Consider the following 8036-nt stretch of genomic DNA (forward strand, 5'->3'; position numbering starts at 1 on the left):
GGAGAAATTGTTTCTCAAGAGGAACAGGGTAAATTAAAAAAGATTGAACATGAATGGTCAGTTATGACAGGTTCAGCTTGGTGGGCAAAGTTTAAAATAATCTGTTACAATGTGTCAGTATTGGGTATTTTTTTTTTTATTTATTTATTTTTATTTAGCAAAAAAGTGTTTTATTGAAAAATAGAAGGATATCTATTCTAGAGAAAGATAGAGATTCTTGATAAATCGTCCAGCACAATATTCCTGCACTATATTCCAGCACTACAGATATTATTATATATTGTATATATTATTCTATTATATATAGACATTGATATAGGACATAGTTACAGTGTGCTTAAAACCAGCTTTTTCAAATGTGATATTGATTCAGGGAACTTGTTGATGTATTTTTATATGCCTCGTTAGCGCAGTAGGTAGCGCGTCAGTCTCATAATCTGAAGGTCGTGAGTTCGATCCTCACATGGGGCATTATTTTTCATTTATTTTTTTAATACAAATTAATTTCCTTTTTGTTCACATTTGCATTTATAGAAGTAAATATTTTGTATTTTGTATGAATATTTTTGTATGACTTTTATGTTACCATTGTTAATTATAATATCTGATTAGTGTCTTAAAAATATCTTAACACATTTATTATTCAATACATTTTAAGTTCATTCACATTAACCTTTTTCTATTTCATACCTTCACATTATTATTTTTTTTATTATGTAATACAAATGTATTTCTTTTTTGGTCACATTTGCATTTATGGTAGTAAATAGTTTGTATTTTGTATGAATATATCAATGTTATTCACATGAGAAACAGAATATTTATATTTCTTGTTCAGACTAGTCTGTAATAAAATATACACAGAAAACACAGAAAACACAGAAAACACAGAAAACACAGAAAACACAGAAAACACAGAAAACACAGAAAACACAGAAAACACAGAAAACACAGAAAACACAGAAAACACAGAAAACACAGAAAACACAGAAAACACAGAAAACACAGAAAACACAGAAAACACAGAAAACACAGAATACACAGAATACACAGAAAACACAGAATACACAGAATACACAGAATACACAGATCCAGGTTACGACAGATCCAATGTGATCCTTCTTCCTGTAATTATACAGGTAAATATGGATTTCCTTTCTGAGGGAGCAGTGGAAGATGTGTCTACTCACTTTGGCTGCTTGTTGAAAAGAGGGAGCACACTTTCCTGACAAACAGGAACACACTAAGGGGCATAACAATATGCAGATAAAGCAGGGGGCGAGGACTAAAACATACTCAAATATGAGCTATGGGAGGTTGCCAGGGCAACTGACTAGAAGCTGTGTAAAGGGTATTACTTGTAACAACTATGTTGCAATATACACAGCTCTGGCTTCTTCAGAGCTGGGAAAAAACATGTAACTTCCCTGGGGAGAGCTGACAGTGTGAGAGCAGAGACAAATATACAGAAAATATGCAATCCTGTTCCAGGACAATATTGGTAACAATACCTACTACATGGTGGCACTGTTGATTATATATCCAATGTATGTAGTCAGCTGGGCTCTAAATATGCAAAAATATTGTGTTTTAAAGCAAAGAATCACCTATGGGACTAAATATGTTTTCACTTGTTAGGAAAAAGAACAAAAGTCTTTTATTTCTATTACTATTGGGAAAAAAGTACAAGGGTGTATGGCATCCTAGGAATACGACAACGTTTGCCTGAAAAATGTGTATTCAGATTTAAGGGTAAATACGTGGTTGGAATGTAAAAATTATGTATGTACAAATAATTCTTTAATACCCATACTAGGAAAAGAAAGAGTTTTACTTCCTATGACAGTGCAAGGAATACCCATTAGCAATACTCAATTATTATTTTCTAATCTCCAATGTCCTGATTTTTTTTTACACCATTCCATCAAGATTTGAACATGTAAATCTTATTGCTTGTTTACATTTGAATTCTAAATTAATTTGTTTATCACACCAGGCCAAGATTATTTATCACTCATGCTTTCATAATCACACTTCATTTTAGGTCGTATTGAGAATAATGAAATAGTGAAAGAATAATTTCCTATGTGTAAACTTTCCCAATGTTTTATTAAAATATATTATTGTATTAGAGGAAATCCAATAGGAATATATTTACATGAGATCCAGGTCAATATGTCACAAATTCTCTCGCGAGATCTAAATATACTTCTATTACAATTTAATATATCTAAAATAAATGAGTTTCCTTGGGAGAAATGGACTGAAGAAATTAAGAAAGAAGAAGGTTAACTTCCAGTTCTAGAAAAACAATTAAAAGAAGGAGAAATTGTTTCTCAAGAGGAACAGGGTAAATTAAAAAAGATTGAACATGAATGGTCAGTTATGACAGGTTCAGCTTGGTGGGCAAAGTTTAAAATAATCTGTTACAATGTGTCAGTATTGGGTATTTTTTTTTTATTTATTTATTTTTATTTAGCAAAAAAGTGTTTTATTGAAAAATAGAAGGATATCTATTCTAGAGAAAGATAGAGATTCTTGATAAATCGTCCAGCACAATATTCCTGCACTATATTCCAGCACTACAGATATTATTATATATTGTATATATTATTCTATTATATATAGACATTGATATAGGACATAGTTACAGTGTGCTTAAAACCAGCTTTTTCAAATGTGATATTGATTCAGGGAACTTGTTGATGTCTTTTTATATGCCTCGTTAGCGCAGTAGGTAGCGCGTCAGTCTCATAATCTGAAGGTCGTGAGTTCGATCCTCACATGGGGCATTATTTTTCATTTATTTTTTTAATACAAATTAATTTCCTTTTTGTTCACATTTGCATTTATAGAAGTAAATATTTTGTATTTTGTATGAATATTTTTGTATGACTTTTATGTTACCATTGTTAATTATAATATCTGATTAGTGTCTTAAAAATATCTTAACACATTTATTATTCAATACATTTTAAGTTCATTCACATTAACCTTTTTCTATTTCATACCTTCACATTATTATTTTTTTTATTATGTAATACAAATGTATTTCTTTTTTGGTCACATTTGCATTTATGGTAGTAAATAGTTTGTATTTTGTATGAATATATCAATGTTATTCACATGAGAAACAGAATATTTATATTTCTTGTTCAGACTAGTCTGTAATAAAATATACACAGAAAACACAGAAAACACAGAAAACACAGAAAACACAGAAAACACAGAAAACACAGAAAACACAGAAAACACAGAAAACACAGAAAACACAGAAAACACAGAAAACACAGAAAACACAGAAAACACAGAAAACACAGAAAACACAGAAAACACAGAAAACACAGAAAACACAGAATACACAGAATACACAGAAAACACAGAATACACAGAATACACAGAATACACAGATCCAGGTTACGACAGATCCAATGTGATCCTTCTTCCTGTAATTATACAGGTAAATATGGATTTCCTTTCTGAGGGAGCAGTGGAAGATGTGTCTACTCACTTTGGCTGCTTGTTGAAAAGAGGGAGCACACTTTCCTGACAAACAGGAACACACTAAGGGGCATAACAATATGCAGATAAAGCAGGGGGCGAGGACTAAAACATACTCAAATATGAGCTATGGGAGGTTGCCAGGGCAACTGACTAGAAGCTGTGTAAAGGGTATTACTTGTAACAACTATGTTGCAATATACACAGCTCTGGCTTCTTCAGAGCTGGGAAAAAACATGTAACTTCCCTGGGGAGAGCTGACAGTGTGAGAGCAGAGACAAATATACAGAAAATATGCAATCCTGTTCCAGGACAATATTGGTAACAATACCTACTACATGGTGGCACTGTTGATTATATATCCAATGTATGTAGTCAGCTGGGCTCTAAATATGCAAAAATATTGTGTTTTAAAGCAAAGAATCACCTATGGGACTAAATATGTTTTCACTTGTTAGGAAAAAGAACAAAAGTCTTTTATTTCTATTACTATTGGGAAAAAAGTACAAGGGTGTATGGCATCCTAGGAATACGACAACGTTTGCCTGAAAAATGTGTATTCAGATTTAAGGGTAAATACGTGGTTGGAATGTAAAAATTATGTATGTACAAATAATTCTTTAATACCCATACTAGGAAAAGAAAGAGTTTTACTTCCTATGACAGTGCAAGGAATACCCATTAGCAATACTCAATTATTATTTTCTAATCTCCAATGTCCTGATTTTTTTTTACACCATTCCATCAAGATTTGAACATGTAAATCTTATTGCTTGTTTACATTTGAATTCTAAATTAATTTGTTTATCACACCAGGCCAAGATTATTTATCACTCATGCTTTCATAATCACACTTCATTTTAGGTCGTATTGAGAATAATGAAATAGTGAAAGAATAATTTCCTATGTGTAAACTTTCCCAATGTTTTATTAAAATATATTATTGTATTAGAGGAAATCCAATAGGAATATATTTACATGAGATCCAGGTCAATATGTCACAAATTCTCTCGCGAGATCTAAATATACTTCTATTACAATTTAATATATCTAAAATAAATGAGTTTCCTTGGGAGAAATGGACTGAAGAAATTAAGAAAGAAGAAGGTTAACTTCCAGTTCTAGAAAAACAATTAAAAGAAGGAGAAATTGTTTCTCAAGAGGAACAGGGTAAATTAAAAAAGATTGAACATGAATGGTCAGTTATGACAGGTTCAGCTTGGTGGGCAAAGTTTAAAATAATCTGTTACAATGTGTCAGTATTGGGTATTTTTTTTTTATTTATTTATTTTTATTTAGCAAAAAAGTGTTTTATTGAAAAATAGAAGGATATCTATTCTAGAGAAAGATAGAGATTCTTGATAAATCGTCCAGCACAATATTCCTGCACTATATTCCAGCACTACAGATATTATTATATATTGTATATATTATTCTATTATATATAGACATTGATATAGGACATAGTTACAGTGTGCTTAAAACCAGCTTTTTCAAATGTGATATTGATTCAGGGAACTTGTTGATGTCTTTTTATATGCCTCGTTAGCGCAGTAGGTAGCGCGTCAGTCTCATAATCTGAAGGTCGTGAGTTCGATCCTCACATGGGGCATTATTTTTCATTTATTTTTTTAATACAAATTAATTTCCTTTTTGTTCACATTTGCATTTATAGAAGTAAATATTTTGTATTTTGTATGAATATTTTTGTATGACTTTTATGTTACCATTGTTAATTATAATATCTGATTAGTGTCTTAAAAATATCTTAACACATTTATTATTCAATACATTTTAAGTTCATTCACATTAACCTTTTTCTATTTCATACCTTCAAATTATTATTTTTTTTATTATGTAATACAAATGTATTTCTTTTTTGGTCACATTTGCATTTATGGTAGTAAATAGTTTGTATTTTGTATGAATATATCAATGTTATTCACATGAGAAACAGAATATTTATATTTCTTGTTCAGACTAGTCTGTAATAAAATATACACAGAAAACACAGAAAACACAGAAAACACAGAAAACACAGAAAACACAGAAAACACAGAAAACACAGAAAACACAGAAAACACAGAAAACACAGAATACACAGAATACACAGAAAACACAGAATACACAGATCCAGGTTACGACAGATCCAATGTGATCCTTCTTCCTGTAATTATACAGGTAAATATGGATTTCCTTTCTGAGGGAGCAGTGGAAGATGTGTCTACTCACTTTGGCTGCTTGTTGAAAAGAGGGAGCACACTTTCCTGACAAACAGGAACACACTAAGGGGCATAACAATATGCAGATAAAGCAGGGGGCGAGGACTAAAACATACTCAAATATGAGCTTTGGGAGGTTGCCAGGGCAACTGACTAGAAGCTGTGTAAAGGGTATTACTTGTAACAACTATGTTGCAATATACACAGCTCTGGCTTCTTCAGAGCTGGGAAAAAACATGTAACTTCCCTGGGGAGAGCTGACAGTGTGAGAGCAGAGACAAATATACAGAAAATATGCAATCCTGTTCCAGGACAATATTGGTAACAATACCTACCACATGGTGGCACTGTTGATTATATATCCAATGTATGTAGTCAGCTGGGCTCTAAATATGCAAAAATATTGTGTTTTAAAGCAAAGAATCACCAATGGGACTAAATATGTTTTCACTTGTTAGGAAAAAGAACAAATAGTCTTTTATTTCTATTACTATTGGGAAAAAAGTACAAGGGTGTATGGCATCCTAGGAATACGACAACGTTTGCCAGAAAAATGTGTATTTGTTCTAAATCATTCAGATTTAAGGGTAAATACGTGGTTGGAATGTAAAAATTATGTATGTACAAATAATTCTTTAATACCCATACTAGGAAAAGAAAGAGTTTTACTTCCTATGACAGTGCAAGGAATACCCATTAGCAATACTCAATTATTATTTTCTAATCTCCAATGTCCTGATTTTTTTTTACACCATTCCATCAAGATTTGAACATGTAAATCTTATTGCTTGTTTACATTTGAATTCTAAATTAATTTGTTTATCACACCAGGCCAAGATTATTTATCACTCATGCTTTCATAATCACACTTCATTTTAGGTCGTATTGAGAATAATGAAATAGTGAAAGAATAATTTCCTATGTGTAAACTTTCCCAATGTTTTATTAAAATATATTATTGTATTAGAGGAAATCCAATAGGAATATATTTACATGAGATCCAGGTCAATATGTCACAAATTCTCTCGCGAGATCTAAATATACTTCTATTACAATTTAATATATCTAAAATAAATGAGTTTCCTTGGGAGAAATGGACTGAAGAAATTAAGAAAGAAGAAGGTTAACTTCCAGTTCTAGAAAAACAATTAAAAGAAGGAGAAATTGTTTCTCAAGAGGAACAGGGTAAATTAAAAAAGATTGAACATGAATGGTCAGTTATGACAGGTTCAGCTTGGTGGGCAAAGTTTAAAATAATCTGTTACAATGTGTCAGTATTGGGTATTTTTTTTTTTATTTATTTATTTTTATTTAGCAAAAAAGTGTTTTATTGAAAAATAGAAGGATATCTATTCTAGAGAAAGATAGAGATTCTTGATAAATCGTCCAGCACAATATTCCTGCACTATATTCCAGCACTACAGATATTATTATATATTGTATATATTATTCTATTATATATAGACATTGATATAGGACATAGTTACAGTGTGCTTAAAACCAGCTTTTTCAAATGTGATATTGATTCAGGGAACTTGTTGATGTATTTTTATATGCCTCGTTAGCGCAGTAGGTAGCGCGTCAGTCTCATAATCTGAAGGTCGTGAGTTCGATCCTCACATGGGGCATTATTTTTCATTTATTTTTTTAATACAAATTAATTTCCTTTTTGTTCACATTTGCATTTATAGAAGTAAATATTTTGTATTTTGTATGAATATTTTTGTATGACTTTTATGTTACCATTGTTAATTATAATATCTGATTAGTGTCTTAAAAATATCTTAACACATTTATTATTCAATACATTTTAAGTTCATTCACATTAACCTTTTTCTATTTCATACCTTCACATTATTATTTTTTTTATTATGTAATACAAATGTATTTCTTTTTTGGTCACATTTGCATTTATGGTAGTAAATAGTTTGTATTTTGTATGAATATATCAATGTTATTCACATGAGAAACAGAATATTTATATTTCTTGTTCAGACTAGTCTGTAATAAAATATACACAGAAAACACAGAAAACACAGAAAACACAGAAAACACAGAAAACACAGAAAACACAGAAAACACAGAAAACACAGAAAACACAGAAAACACAGAAAACACAGAAAACACAGAAAACACAGAAAACACAGAAAACACAGAAAACACAGAAAACACAGAAAACACAGAAAACACAGAATACACAGAATACACAGAAAACACAGAATACACAGAATACACAGAATACACAGATCCAGGTTACGACAGATCCAATGTGATCCTTCTTCCTGTAATTATACAGGTAAATATGGATTTCCT

General features: G+C 30.8%; 4 non-coding genes across 4 annotated transcripts; all 4 read left to right on the forward strand.

Moving 5' to 3' along the window:
• The first annotated feature begins 398 nt into the window (after positions 1 to 398).
• TRNAM-CAU (transfer RNA methionine (anticodon CAU)) lies at positions 399 to 471 on the forward strand. The gene has a single exon. It is a non-coding gene; the product is annotated as a tRNA-Met (tRNA).
• Positions 472 to 2719: 2248 nt separating this feature from the next.
• Positions 2720 to 2792, forward strand: TRNAM-CAU (transfer RNA methionine (anticodon CAU)). Its single transcript has one exon. It is a non-coding gene; the product is annotated as a tRNA-Met (tRNA).
• Positions 2793 to 5040: 2248 nt separating this feature from the next.
• TRNAM-CAU (transfer RNA methionine (anticodon CAU)) lies at positions 5041 to 5113 on the forward strand. The gene has a single exon. It is a non-coding gene; the product is annotated as a tRNA-Met (tRNA).
• Positions 5114 to 7278: 2165 nt separating this feature from the next.
• TRNAM-CAU (transfer RNA methionine (anticodon CAU)) lies at positions 7279 to 7351 on the forward strand. The gene has a single exon. It is a non-coding gene; the product is annotated as a tRNA-Met (tRNA).
• Positions 7352 to 8036: the final 685 nt, after the last annotated feature.

Source organism: Ascaphus truei, unplaced genomic scaffold (genome assembly GCF_040206685.1).
Source record: "Ascaphus truei isolate aAscTru1 unplaced genomic scaffold, aAscTru1.hap1 HAP1_SCAFFOLD_325, whole genome shotgun sequence".
Lineage (NCBI taxonomy): Eukaryota > Metazoa > Chordata > Amphibia > Anura > Ascaphidae > Ascaphus > Ascaphus truei.